General features: G+C 39.2%; 1 pseudogene; it reads right to left on the bottom strand.

Moving 5' to 3' along the window:
* Window positions 1–1,048: 1,048 nt before the first annotated feature.
* Window positions 1,049–3,784, bottom strand: LOC124145577 (annotated as a pseudogene).
* Between the last annotated feature and the right edge of the window lie 12,308 nt (window positions 3,785–16,092).

Below are 16,092 nucleotides of genomic sequence, written 5' to 3'. Positions count from 1 at the left end.
AGCTCATGAGGCTGTAAATACATTCATATAACATAATGTCTGGTCAACAAAGGACAGTAAAACTAACTAGCAAAATAACACATACCTGCACTTACACGTGCGTCATAATTAAACAGCATTACATCGTGATATGGTTTCATGAGGCTAGAACTTTGTTTGAATGATAAGCAAAATGAGGACACAGTCAAATTACAGAGGCATATGTTGATATGTGTGAACGTAGGTCTCACCTCCATAATCGTCATTGCCAGAGTCATCAGAATCGGAACTCCCATCTTTTGCAAAAGAAGCAAAAGATCATATTAAAATATATTCATAACATATTGATGAAATATTAAAAACAAAATTGTGGCAACACTCAGATTTGAAGTTCGATGAGTTTACGTTAAGCTACTGCAGTTAGGCAAGGATTACTCACAAAGAAGTAGTGGCGGAATATATAAAGTCTTACGTCATGTTTTCTTTCGTTTGTATGACAAATTAACATTGTCGTGGCATGGCAATGTTATTGATTATGGCCGTTCGTTAAGTAAAATGAGGGCATTGTCAAATTACAGTGGCATATGTTGATATGTGTGAACTTAGGTCTCACCTCCATAACCGTCATCGCCAGAGTCATCAGAATCGGAACTCCCATCTTTTGCTAAAGAAGCAGAATTATCATATTAGAATATATTGATAACATATTGATGAAATACTGAAAACAAAATTGTGGCAACAAGTTTGATAAGTTAAATGTAGGCTACTGCAGCTAGATAAGGATTGCTGACAAAGAAGTGTGAAGATTGTGCGACAGGATCTTCAAGATCGCCTTGTTACTGCTGCAGAAACTGCTCGACAGACCATGGGGACACACCAGCGACACATTAGTGAGGACATTGTGCGTCGACGATTGACGAGCAGACACCTCAACTGTCACAGCCACACTTTTGGGAGAGTTGGATGGCCCTAAAAAGGGCCGTTGACCACAACAAAAACTAGAACTGGAACTGGAAAAGGTTGGGAACTGGAAACTAGAATGGATCTGAAATATCAAAACCTAGATGAATTAATCTCTTTTCATTCCTTCTGGATTCACAATCCTCCACAGAAAAACGATCATCTCACTTCGTCTGTCTCGGATGAAGAATAGAAATGGATGATGGGCCTTGAAGATGATCTCCTTCGGTATCATGCGCCCATCAACACAGTGCATCATGGTACATGCCACTGTTTCCGTCCCCTTCTCATTGACCTCCACCAAGGTCTTGTGGACCACCTTCGACACGGTCAACAACCCTGAGGGATAAATCCCAGAAAAGTTGCCTTCTACGGGATCAAAAGCTGTAGTCAGCCCTAAAGTGGACAGGGCTGACACACAAAACTGGATTCCATCTTTTACCTAACCATGGACACATTCACTTCCTCCAATGAATTCAGCGAGAACTGAAGATGATGAGGCTTTAGATTCTGTTCCAGGAAAGTCAAACAACTGGATTCTCCTAAAGGAGGATGACCATGCTGAGTTCGTCCCCAACATAAGTTCCAACACTGTGCAATCCAAGTCTTTGATCTCACTGTACCCAAACGTGTCTGTGGTGTTCATCATATCAACGACGACCTTCTTTGAGGAGGAGACTGTGAACGAGGCCTTCCTTGTTGAGTCCTTCTCAAAGACATTTGACCATTTTCTATTAAAACAGATTGCCTTTACTAAAATCATTGATGTTTCTTCAGTGAGAGACAGGGGTGAGATCACTCCCCGGATCTTACTGTGGGGTCTGTTCGGCCACCCAGGTACTGATCCTAGCGCTCTCTGACTCTGGGTTTCCCATGAAGTCACAGGAATCAGTTTCAGCTCAGAAATGTTGAGCCGACTTTTTTGAAACTCGGGGCACAGTTGCTTGTCCTTTCTCACAAACAGTTTATTGGCCGTAGCTAATTCACAGCCTTTTACTTTTCCAGTCAAAACAGACAAGTATTCATGAAAAGCGATATGTACGGTACATGCCCCCTAAAGGTGAATGGATATTCTCAGATAATGTAGCAGTATCATGTTGAAACTGTCATATATGCCAATAACTCGAACATTTCTGCATACATCATTATGGAACTTAATCTTTAGCATATCTGGTTTGCGGCATAATATATAATACGTTTGGCATCTTTGTTACGATTACAGATCAAGCTATGTTCATCCAATATTTGCAATTGTTATTGCATGTTTGACATCTCCTGTGAAACTACAAAGTCTGTGCAGCTGAAATATTGTATAAATAATCTAAGCTATGGTGTCCCCAAATAACGTGTGCGGAATAATACCTGTCTTGGCATATATGATATTTTTCACCTTCATGCACCCCCTTTTCTTCTACTGCGATTTTGACATCTTCTCTTAAAATATAAAGCTCATTAGGCTGGAAATACATTCATATAACATAATGTCTGGTCAAAAAAAGGACAGTAAAACTAACTAGCAAAATAACACATACCTGCACTTACACGTGCGTCATAAGTAAACATCATTACATCGTGATATGGTTTCATGAGGCTAGAACTTTGTATGAATGATAAGCAAAATGAGGACACTGTCAAATTACAGTGGCATATGTTTATATGTGTGAACGTAGGTCTCACCTCCATAATCGTCATCGCTAGAGTCATCAGAATCGGAACTCCCATCTTTTGCAAAAGAAGCACAAGCATCATATTAAAATATATTGTTAACATATTGATGAAATATTAAAAACAAAATTGTGGCAACACTCAGGTTTGAAGTTTGATGGGTTTACGTTAAGCTACTGCAGTTAGGCAAGGATTACTCACAAAGAAGTAGTGGCGGGAATATATAAAGTCTGACGTCATGTTTTCTTTTGTTTGTATGACAAATTAACATTGTCGTGGCATGGCAATGTAATTGATTATGGCCGTTCGTTAAGTAAAATGAGGGCATTGTCAAATTACAGTGGCATATGTTGATATGTGTGAACGTAGGTCTCACCTCCATAATCGTCATTGCCAGAGTCATCAGAATCGGAACTCCCATCTTTTGCGAAAGAAGCAGAATTATCATATTAGAATATATTGATAACATATTGATGAAATACTGAAAACATATTGTGGCAACACTCAGGTTTGAAGTTTGATAAGTTAAATGTAGGCTACTGCAGCTAGATAAGGATTGCTGACAAATAAGTGTGAAGATTGTGCGACAGCATCTTCAAGATCGCTTTGTTACTGCTGCGGAAACTGCTCGACAGACCATTTGGACACACCAGCGACACATTAGTGAGGACATTGTGCGTCGACGATTGACGAGCAGACACCTCAACTGTCACAGCCACACCGAGGACCCATTCTGACACCACGTCATCGCCATAACCGTCTTTAGCGGGCAACACAGTACCAGTTTTTGCGCCACCAGCAGTGGAGAAGAATCTTCTTCTCAGACGAGAGCCGTTACTGTATCTGAACAGCAGATGGCAGACAGAGATAGTCTGGTGACGCCGTGGAAAACGTTATTCGGATGCTTGTGTCTTTGAGAGAGACTCGTGAGGTGGTCGTGCATCATGGTGTGGGGTGGAATGTGTCTTGCACAGAGGGTCGGCCCTGTGGTCTTCCAGAACATCGGTCTAGGGAGAGGTAATGGTGTCACAGCGGCTCGGTACATTGATAAAATCTTGAGATCACACCCCATACCTCATTTGGCACGTCGCCGCAACAACGAGTTTCAGCATAATAACGCCCGTGCCTACACTGCGAGAGCAGCATTAGACTTCCTCCAGCCGAATGGCATCAGAACCATGCAGTGGCCTGTCCACAGTGCGATTTAAATCTCATTGAGCACCTGTGGGACGAGATTCAAAGACGGCTGAATGACGTCCGACCAAGGCAGACAACTGCAGCTGAACCGCGTCAGGCGTTCGTCAGAGTGTGGGCTTAAGTGCCTGTGGTCTTCATCAACCGCCTCATCCATTCCATGTATCGACGTTGCACGGCAGTCATCAATGCACATGGCGGACACACGAGCTACTGACTTGTGATGCTATTTTCTCAGAGACAAGTACTGTGTTTTACTTGAAGAACATTTGTCACAATAATTTCAACCTTGATGACCAGTTTTGCCAAGTGTCATCTTTTTAATATGTCTCAAAGTATGTTTACAGTGTTTGGAGAATTTAAGGTTTCTCATATATCTATCCATGGTGACGTTTCTTTTGCGGTTCACAGGGTATATTCTGTTACGTCACGTAAGTAAACCGGTTCACACGAGATACTGAGTTATGATGCCCTTTTCAGAGACTAGTGTTGTGTTTCACTTCAAGACCATTTGACAGTTTAATTTCAACCTTGATGATCAGTTTTTCTAAGTTTCATCTTTTTAATATGTCTCAAAGTATGTTTACAGTGTTTGGACAAAAAAGGTTTCTCATATATCTATCCATGGTGATGTTTCTTTTGCGGTTCAGTATATTATAAGGGAAGTTTTATTCGACGCTATTTGAGGCATGACTCTTCAGCCTATGTTAATACAATTACAGACACAGTATACTCTGAGCCAACAAGTGCTTGTTTTAGCCTCTTAATGCCGAGCGCCAGGCAGGGTAACAAGAAATACTATATTTATGACGAGGCCAGGGATAGAACCCCGTACGCTCTACCACTAGACCACAGTGGAGGTCGGCTCAGGGAGTGAGTGAGGTGGGTTTAACATTGCTTTAAACAGTATTCCAATTATATCACGGCGTGTCGGAGGAAAGCCCGAATTGATGCAGGTCTCAAACGTTTACCAATTCGGTGAAACCCACGAGGACGGGTATGGTGCTGACAAACCTAGAAACATAATCGCGGCGAACTGGGATTCGATCCCACAATCATAGGTGTCTGGCGTGCCCTATGGACGCAACTTTGCACAAAGAATCGCGGAGCCTTAGGCGACTGGGCCACCCGTGTCCCCGAGGTCGGCTGAATAAGAAGGATGGTGATATAAAACATATTGAACGAATGATTATTTCAAATTAGGTTTGAATTGTGTTTTTATGTTGAGGTCACTGACATTGATGACATCTGATTGTTCAACGGACGCGCACTGTGCTGCCAGGGCATGACTTGGACATGTGTCAAATCTCTTTATATCAACAAAATTGGAGTGGGTTTGCAAGAAATCTCGTCAACAGGCAGTTGTGTATTAAATCTGTGACACGTGGTGGAAAGGTGAGACGATGATAACAAGGTTTACCATTTTTACTAACTGTAAAATACGTTCCATCTATAACTCATTCAATTCCTTCAATAGATTTGTATTTTGTGCAGATCATGATTTTGAAATTTGAGAATCTAGAACCAATTTCTATTGGTCATTTATTTGTTTCATGTAGAAGTTGTAATTGTCGTTCGGCAGAATCGATATTTTTACCAATAGAATATCTGTTAGAATATCTAACGACTATACATGCGGAGTGCGAAAAAATTCAACTCTGTGTCCCCATAGTGTCTTCTACTCTGTAGCTACTGTGGGATCACAAAGAAATCAACCACTACAGAAGAGAGGTAATTGGGGAGATTATGAGAAATAACCTAATGATCACTTCCACATAGGTCATCGTGGACTGACCATGAGAATCCATTTCACATAGGTGTCGGAGCCATCATTAAAGATGCGTAGCCCATTGTCGGAAACAAATTCCTCGATCACTTTACCCTTTTGCAAATTTGTGTTAAGGGGAACAGGGCTGTGAACAACGCCCAACTGCACCAAAATAGATGTGCCTCAAGTAGCTTCACCCGGGGAGAGAAGGAATTATTTTAACTATACTGCCTTAAAACAAATTTATCTAAATGTGTAAGGTTCGTTTCTTGTAAACAAATTGTTGATTGTTTGTACCTGTTGTTAATAACTGCAGTTAATTGAAATTGTGCCTACGTCCTCTGAATTCTATTGAAGTATATTTGAATGGTTCATGGCGGTTCAACAGGAGACCTCTCACGTGAACGTGAAGAGAGGTCACTACTGTTGTGATGTGAAGATGGAGTAAACTCCTTCTTGAGATGGTCAAAGAAGTTATGAACGTCTAAAAGATATTTCAGTAGGAGTCGAGATCTTTGTTGTCATTCTCTGGGTTGTTTTTTCTTTTGTTTTTTTGGACAGTTCAGTTGATTGTTTGATGGTAGCTGGTATTTCAGGAGTTGGTGTAGATGGGATCAAAGCCTGAGTCACAATCTCAGATGCTGAAGAAATGCTACAAGTTTGATCATCTGACTAATTTGTCTGACTTTTCATAGGCAAAGGGTGTTCAGAGTCAGTCTGACATTCTATAGATCTAGTGGTAGAAGGATGAGAAACAGCAGCAGCATAGGTGTGTGTTGATGGAGGTGACAAGCTCGCAACGTGTTTTTGAGCATCCTGGCAAGTAATGCCTGTTGATATATCCTTTTCCTTTTTCCAAACAGGACAGGAGTTTGATGACGCGACATGTTTACCCTTACCCTTGTGTTTCAATGAATTTACTTCAGTCGATGGTTCACGGAAACTATAGAGAATGAATCTGCTTCAGTAGTGGGGATATAGTGAGCATAGAAATGTATAAATGTATCAAGTAGTGGTTCCTCTGTGTAAGCATGTGTGTGCAAAGTAGAAACAGACAAAGGGCCGTGACACTTACCTTCAACACAAGTCACTTTCCCGGAAGCAACCTCATAACATCGGAAAGCCAGACGGCAAGTCTCGCACTGAAAACATCATTCAGAACGTGTTACTTATTTACATGAAAGGTTATTTTAATGTGTGTACGTTTTGTCACATTTTTGAAAAGCATGAATAAGTTGTTATATAAGTCACAAATAGTAAGAAACAGTGGATATGGGAAGGCAATTTAATTCACACAATCGGGGAATATCGCACACATTTTAGTATTTTATTGCTGAATATATTCCAATATTTAATAGTCCAAAGCTGTTTTGGCCTTAGCAGTGCCGTGTGTAACTATGAATTATTAAGGTTGTATGCGCCATGAAATGTTCTGCTCAACTGGTAGACGAACATGATATAGTAATATCATATAGTTCCATTAAAGTTAATCTATTATTTATATCGTTTTTATAGGATTACACTTTTTTTAAATGTCTTTCTCTCTGGAAAGTTTTACCTACAGCTTTTTACAAGAATGTACTCGATGTTATGCATACTGAAAATTCCATGTTTTTTGTTCCGCGTCTGATCACAGGTGTCAAAATTATATTGTCAGATCCAAGAATTTCCATACCTGGCATGTAAGTGAATCATTTTTAATTTGAAGTTACATTTATCTACATTCATAGAATATACAAAATAGGGCCATGGTCCTGTAGCTCACCTGGGTATGTAATCAACAGTTTTAAATGTCAACAAAAACAGCTACTTTAGAAAAGTTGTCAGAAGAGTAACGACACAAAACTATCCTCAAAAGATTCAAACCTCTTGAAACTTTGGTGGGCCCACTTTGGTGGGAACAGGCATGTGAGGTAGGAGGTTAACTGATACATTGGTATATCGCTCATCAAACCTGATTCCATGCCTAGCCCATCACGGAAGCTTGACCACTGTCACCGCTGGATGAATACATATTATTAACCCTGACTTTTGCTATCACCTCTGTATTTTTGTATTTGATATTAACCACTGCCATCATATTTTATACTGTCATTGAATATTTAACTACTGCTCTATTGTGTACTGCCATTGTAGTATGTTAATTAATTATTTTTAAAGGCATTTAGAAGTGATACACATGAAGAAATTTGGATGCCAACTTCTGTATTATGAGGAACACAACGTATCGGAGTATATGCTTACAACTTCATCAGGTGACTGAATGCTATGAGGCAGAGAGCATATAAATGCATCTGTAAGACCAACTTACAGACTAATAAAGAGGTTGACATCCATAAATTCTCTCCGTTAATTGATTTAATTATAATATAGTTTTTGTTGCATTCCACTTATTGGTTGTTTGTTGGTTTCACACTAAGTTCTTTTACGTGTTAACATATAGTTTCAATTTGGGAATCAACACATTACAAGTCTTACGCATGTTTTCACTGAGGCATAGATTCCCTTATGTGCGCTCATGATCTTCCCTCCCAAATCTACATTTTGCAAACACTACCACAGTTCAAAGTGGATCACTGAATCAAACGTTTTTTAAAGTCCACGAAATGAACGTAAATTTCCTTGTGCTTTTCCATAAACTTTTTCTTACAATTGCACTCAAGTTGTATATGTGGTCGTGTGTAAAATGTGGAAAGACCCTTATCTAAAGCCTGCTTGTGTCTCGGGTAGTTTACTTTTTTAACCCAGTTTGTAAGTCTAGAGTTTAAGATACTTAAACAAACCTAACTACTGTACACAATATAGATATCCACCTAAATCTGTCTGAATTATTGTTGCTTCCTTTCTTGTGTTGTGGAAGGATGTTAGCTTCTATCCAGTTCTCGGGAAACAATACAGAATCAAATAACTTTTTGAAAATATTTCGAAGGAGTAATAATATTTTCGTCACATTGTGACCACGTCATCAAAGCCAAGGCATTTACTATTCTTGAAATGATTTATTGCTTTGTGGATTTCTGAGCCGGTAATGGGTGACCCCAAAATACACTGGTCAGCCTCATCGAGTATAAAATCTTTACTATATTGATATTCGACTTCAGCATGTACACATGTACATGTGTACACTGAAAATCTCTTGTAAAACGATGAAACCAGCACTCTTTACTGTTATTCTACAACCTGAGATACCCGTAACGCTAACGTAACCCGTAAGATAGAGAAAACTTAGTTTTGTACTTTTTACAAATTAATAGTTTGATTTTACTGTTGGACAAACACGTTTGTACTTAATTCTCATTTTACAAATGATTAACATATCTCCTTCTTTTTCAATTTCCTTGACTATCCCTTCACTGCGCGTGTTTCTCGTGGTCATTCAGTGCTACAAAAGCACCTATTGCAGTTGAACTTTTAAGACAAGATACAGTCATACAATCAGCGGCACAAAGAACATTCACATTTTTTTCGAGGGCAAGATTAAAACTTAAAAGATCGAATAACTCGTTAAAAGATGGTCATAGTTAGGCCTCCTATGAGCACATCACGCTTACATGGATTCCATTTATATCTGTGTTTTTGTGGAAAGATAAATATAATTTACAGGTGAAACATGTCCCATTATAGCCAAAATCTATTGACGGACCTCTCCCTTGTATCGACAAACATTGACTGACATAACTGTGAACATTAACTGAGCCAATAAAATAATCGATTACACTACATCCTTGATCTGATATCTATGTAAAACTACCCTCTTTGTCTTTAGTTCTCCTGCCATTAAATACATAAAAATCACGATAGAATGTATTGTAATTGGTAGAATGCACAAACTGAGAAAAAGGAAACAGCATTGTCATAAACCCATTCGTCCCAGCCAGCTATCATCAAATGTATGCTCTGCATGAAACTTTGGAGTTGTTCCAACTGACAAGACCTAAAATAAAGTGTCCTCTGACAAACGCTTCAGTAACCATAGTGCGCGAAAATACTTGATTCAGTTATTTTCAAGTGAGGGTACCCTTCAAATGAAACAATTCAAGTTTCTGGTAATAACAACATCCATTCAATAAATGCATACTCGCAAATCACAGAGAAACGACATCGCGTCATTTCCAACATTTTGTCAGGTTCCAATGCACCGATTGACCCCTGCACAGTCTGTTGCTAGGCCTATGTCCGTGAACGCACTCTCCACTGACTCTTGTAACTCGAACCTGGTGCCTGTACCTTCCCCGGTACAAATCGAGACATTGTTCTTTTTTTCCAATTCACAAAATACTGATATAGATCTAATACACTCCTCTTTTTCGGTCCAATTTACGGTGGTGGGTTGAAAATAATAATTTGCCTGTCTGCCAAGTTTGTCAAGAATTTCGAGAGTTACAGATTAGCCATGTAGCTGTGAAAATGTGGACGTGCTGATAATCAAGTAAATATAGGTCAACACCAGACATGAAGAAGAACAGGATATCAAACAGCACACACGTAATGAGGCCAGATATACAGTAAGCGGTAATAAGATGATCCAGCTGATTGGATACTCGCTAAAACAGCCGAACAAGCTGATTGGTTCTTCATAAGCGGACGGGGTGTAATACCCTTGATCTCTGTTGATCAAAAGTTTGTGACGGCGGATGTTTCTGGCTTCCTATAGCTTTCTTTTTGTGAAGTCCTGGTGTTTGGTAGAAAGAATTTGGACTTTGTCAAATTGGATTTAAATGCTTGGGAACTTTTGCTGGTGGTCGAAGAGGGCTGATTTGCTCTCTGCTTTGACTGCTGAAGTCTGTTGAAACCTCGTCTGTTTCATATTTAGATCTATGCATACAATTTCAGAGTGACAAAACACTCTCCACAAGATTGTAAGACAAGAGGGATGACTTCAACTTTCCACCTGTCAACTTTATTCCTGCAGCTCCAGTCCTATAACTCAAAACGTTTGACGACCAGCTCGAGCCTTTCCTGTTTACATTTCACAAAGAAACATTCGAGCATGCTCTTTCTACCAAGACTTCTAAGAGCGTCATAAGACTCTTGCTCAGAAGTTCTTTGATCATTGATTACAATATATAAAGACTCAGTACAGTTTTCAAAAAGAATAATGTTTGGCATGTGGAGATCATTTCCAAATTTGACACATCAGTTTAAAAAATGAAGTCCGATAGAGTTCCTTATTTCAAGTTGTATAAGATAGTCCAGTATTTTTTTTCCAAGTAAGGATAAGAGTTTATGGATGAACAACTTCTTTATTACAATTAAGAGCGACGTTTCGATGTAGGTTCTAACACCGTTATCAAGCAAGTGATTTACAGAGTGTGGTTGGCAAGTATATATACTAGTAAGTGGCAATGTTTATACAGTGGAGTAGATATTGTTATACTGGAATAGGGAAGCCTGTTATGTACACACAAGGGTAGTGAAGACAATCATCGTTGAAGTCAGTGACATAAACAAAGGATGAAGCCAGTTATATGAATAACGAGATTATGGCTGATTGGAGTCTTTGATGAGTTGATGGTACGCCGGGGGTATGTAATAGCCTTGGTCACGGTTGATTGACGGCTGGATTCTTTTGATGTTGATGGCTTCTTGTAGTTTCCTGATCTTGAAGTCTTTGAGGTTGGTGGCGAGGGTTGTGACTCTCTCCCACTGAATGCTGTGGCTTGGTTGTCACGGATGTGGTCTGATAGAACTGATTTAAAGTCATCTTTGGAGACTGAGCTTTGATGTTCTTTTATTCGGGTTTTGATGGGCCTTGATGTTTCTCCTATGTAAGCCTGTCCACAACTGCATGGAATGTGGTCAATTGCTCCTGATGGTTCTAGCTTGTGGCTGGATGGTGGTTTCCCTGTGGCTTTAATTGTGTTCTGAATGGTATGACTTCTCTTGAAAACTACATCAATGTTGGCCTGTTTCTTTAAGAGTCTCTGGATTTTGTGGCTGACTATTCTAAAGTAGGGGAGGCTGATCACAAAGGGTGCAGACTGTTGACGTGGGGATTTCTGAGATTTCTTGGTGATGTTCTTTATCGTCTGTTGTACTAGTTGCTCAGGATAGAGGTTATACTGTGTAAATACTAATTTGAGGTGGCTTAGTTAAGTAGTTGCATGTTGCTTCGTGGAACGGATGTTGTGAGACACCCGCCTAACAACTGACAGCATCATCCACATCTACCCACACAGTTCAATACATACACTATGCCTCCAACCATCCACCTCAAGTCAAGAAAGGAATTGTTTCAACCCTAGCAAGACGAGCTCACAACATCTGTTCAACGAAGCAACATCTAACTACTGAACTAAGCCATATACTTGGTATTCCCACTATTAAATAGTGATTCGTATGCACATGCTCATTATGTGGACGGAGTGGACAATCGACTTTGCTTGTGGCAGATTTCTTGTGAATATGGCGGTTAAATTTAATTGTGATTGAAATCTGTTTGGGCAGATTACCGAGACTGGCTTTTTTCTGGTGTTGCGGTTTTGACGTTTCATTTTTGAAACACCTGATTGTCAATGAGACGTTCTACGTGTCAAAATAAGCAAACACGGAAACGAATAAGTCTTTTTTCTTGAATTCCACTGTTGCGTAATATATTGGAGATATGTATTAAAACAATTTACTCCTGTCTCTTTAAAAAGAAATCCATCATTGTGTCCAACAGTATTTTGAAGATTTGGAAATTCTTTGGAAACTCTTGGAATTGATATATTACATGCAGTTACTGTTGCTTCTGTAAGGTATGTTCGGGTTTTTTGTTGTTGTTTAACGCCACCTATATGACGGCGGTCTGTCAATAATCGAGTCTGGACCAGACAATCCATTGACTGACGTTATGAACATTGATCCTAGCAATTGGGAATGTGAAATGCGTCAACCAAATCAGCGGGCCTGACCACCTGATTCCGTTAGTCGCCTCTTACGACAAGCATAGTCGTCCCTTACTGCAAGCATGGGTTGCTGAACACCTTTTTTACCCCGGATCTTCACGGGCCCTGTAAGGGTGGTATTTTTCACCTTCCTTTTAATTGGAGAGATGATTTTTCATAGTACAGAAATGTACTGAGGACAATCTAAACAAGGAAAGAATTACTTGTGATGAACATAATGATATTTGTACAATCTGTAAATGCTGTGGGGAAGATTTGTCACATATTTATTATGAATGTGAACACGTCAAGAACTTCTGGTCATAGGTTTATATATATTAACAGTAATCTAAATATTGACAAAATATACTGTCATGTTTGGATCTTGTACATATGATATGACCATGTAGTTAACCATATTCTGCTATCAGTAATAATATTCATTTGTCTGTTAATCAACAAATATCGTCCTTTGTTGCATTCATTAAAAGATAGAGTGACATTTGTCAAATTGAAAAACATATTGCAGTCAAAAACATCAGAATACATTGTTATCATACGAAATGTAAGCGACCGACTTTTACTCTCTGTCAATAGTCATGAAGCGTTCATGAACTATTTTATCCATGTATAATCACGGACTACATCAAACAATGCATACAGGTCTTCCAGTAAGAGTTTTTATTATGACATCTACCTCGATTATAAATGTACTTGCCCACTCTATATATTTGTTAACATGTACTTGGAAATGGAACAAAATCTATTAAAAAAAATAATAATAATTTCTTCCAAGATGTATCAACGAAGTAGGTAACGATGGAGCGGGTATCCACAATCTCGTTCGCGCGGGTCTAACTTAAAGGCATTTTCACATAAGTTTTTTATTACCAAGATATATTCCATGAGGTACCTGTGATTCCTATATAAATATACCTGTATAAAACGTCAACATAAGAGAAATAAATAATAATCTAAATAATCCAAAGAAACAGATTCCATCGGATGTGAAATGCAAAACAGAAAGTATATGAACGGATCACTGAAATACAGTAATGACACCAGGTGTTTAAACCTTGTACTTACATAGGACTTGTCCTTTGGAAAGGCTATGTACATTCCAATCGTCTCCATCTTCTTTGATTCATAACTCGACGGACGACAGCTTAAACCTTCATTGATATGTTCGAAATCCAAACTAAGGCCATAATCAATACATTTTTTTCCACACAACATGATGGAAATGGTACTGAAAACGACAGAAGAACGAATACTACACTGTTCTGTACTGCATACGGGAAATGCAAACATCGGTAACATTGTGAATGCCTGGAGCAGGCTCACAGATTCAAACGAACACAGTGGCATTTTGATGTGTTCACATACGAGAACGAGATACACAGACTGGTTAGATTACCAGAGCTAACATCCAGAGACTGCCAGAAGATCACAAGAGAAGTGATAAGTATATGACGAGTACAAGACTACCAACACGCATGCGCAGATTGTACTACCAGATAGAATGACACCTCAAGGTCTGATGACTTAGAAAGATCACTATAACAACATTTTTCCAATTAACAACATACTGGCATAATCGTTAAAACTTCAAGGCCGGAGATTTTGACAGTTTCGTTTATTTGCCGAAACGTATTATATTGGGCGTGAAAGGCAAAATAGCTGCAAACCTGAGTGGAACAATGAAAATCAATGATTACTGCATCATATGCGAAAGAAACACTTTAAAAAATGTTCGCTTTGCAAGGCATCCCAAATCCATTAAATATATAACGTCAACGCCAGATAATTTACCATTCTAGATTTCTTGATTATACAAGGAAACAGATTTCATTGCGCGTAAAAGGCAAAAAAGTGGTGGAAAGTATACGAATGGATCACTGAAATTTAGCAGTGACGTCAGGTGTTCAACTAATTTATTGTTAAATAATGCTTGCAGCTGTATTACTTTGTTTCTGTTGAGATTCTGTGGAAGTTCATTGCATTGTATTTGGACAATGCTTAGTTTTCAGGAGTGAGTGAGTGAGTTGGGTTTAACGCCGCTTTTAACAGTATTCCAGTTATATCATGGCATGTCAGCTTAATGTGGGAGGAAAGCTTGAAGTGTTGCTATTTAATGTAAACAGTGGTTGGGAAGTTATTATCTTTACATGATCGAATTATCTATAAATTTCCGGAATAGCATGGGTGGATCCTAAGCGTTATAGAAACATGTGTAACATTCTTTGATGCTCTACTGGCACTGGACTGGTATGGCACTGTGTAGAAAGTGCAGGAAGACTGTTAGAGTATTTAAGTGAAGCTAGCGCTAGAGCTCACATTTCATGTGGCATTAAATCAAGACCAGCTTATGTGTGAAGATCACATTTCATCCTCGATTCACAGCCTAGGTCTATCTCGGGAGCTTGACCACTTTTGCGGCGAGATGATTATTAATCTTGTCATTGTCATTTCCACTGCTCTCACATTTTATACTGCCATTGAATATGATACTACCACTCTATTGTGTACTGTCACTGTAATTGATGTGTAGTAATTTGTATCGATTTGTGAACCTAATTACCTGGTCATTTGTTGATTCCTTACCAATTGTTGGTTGTTTTGTTGGTTTCACTCAAATATTTTACATATGTCTCTCTTTGCACGTTTCCTTTTCCTGGAGCTTTGGAATACAGTTCAAAAAAGAAATTTAACATCAGGTTTTACTGTCTGGTCAAAAGTTGACAGTACTGATGCGTGTTTTTTGCCGATTTCTTCCTGCGTTGACTGGCAGTATATGTGGCAATATTCAAAATGTCACTTATACTAAATTTTTACGAACCCGTGTATGGTCCCTACAATAATAAGCGACTGTTCAGGTTTCCAAGCAGCTACCAGCGCATTCTACCAGCCACTGAAATAACAATTGTATTGTCATGGATTTCGAAATCTGACATGATCTTATTATTTACTACTGTCAAACATCGACATTATTGGCTTTCGATTCATCTCGAGACCAGTAGGTTGTCTCTATTTCACGAACAGCTGTTGTCACACATCTTTGTCATGCCTGTTTGTGACCTGTCAATATTTCCCACTTACGGTGGCCTATACCCGCCACTGGTGAGATCATTTTTCACTGTATGCCTCTATATTTTATCTCACCAGTGGAAGTATCTGGCTGCCGCCTGAAAAGTATTTGGCGGCCGCCAGATAAAATATAGAGGCATACAGTGAAACATGATCTCAACCGTGGAAGTGTCTGGCGGCCGCCAGATGAAAGATAGAGGCATACAGTGAACAAATGATCTCACCAGTGGCGGGTAGGGGCCACCGTACCCACTTCACGTTGTTTGAAGGTCTGGCAACAAAACCTTTAACAGCGCCTCAAATATTGTATTATGTCTTAATATGTAGGGTCTGCACTGCTCAATTGCAGAGCATAATCAGTGACATGATTATTGTCATTATCGCTTAGAGCTTGGAGATGCGGTAAGACTGTCCTTTTCTGGAGGTCATAAACCCAACGCAATCAGAACATTTTGCAATATCCACAAACACTATTTGCAAACGTGATGATGTAAGTTCTGAAGGGCTATCATACAGGGAGCTTACGCACACTTATCATATCAGAGTGCCTTACGTTCAAGACAACTTCCT

The sequence above is a fragment of the Haliotis rufescens genome, unplaced genomic scaffold, assembly GCF_023055435.1.
Source record: "Haliotis rufescens isolate VD_foot unplaced genomic scaffold, xgHalRufe1.0.p SCAF_8, whole genome shotgun sequence".
NCBI classification, from domain to species: Eukaryota; Metazoa; Mollusca; class Gastropoda; order Lepetellida; family Haliotidae; genus Haliotis; species Haliotis rufescens.
This window is presented reverse-complemented; position numbering and strand designations above follow the sequence as displayed.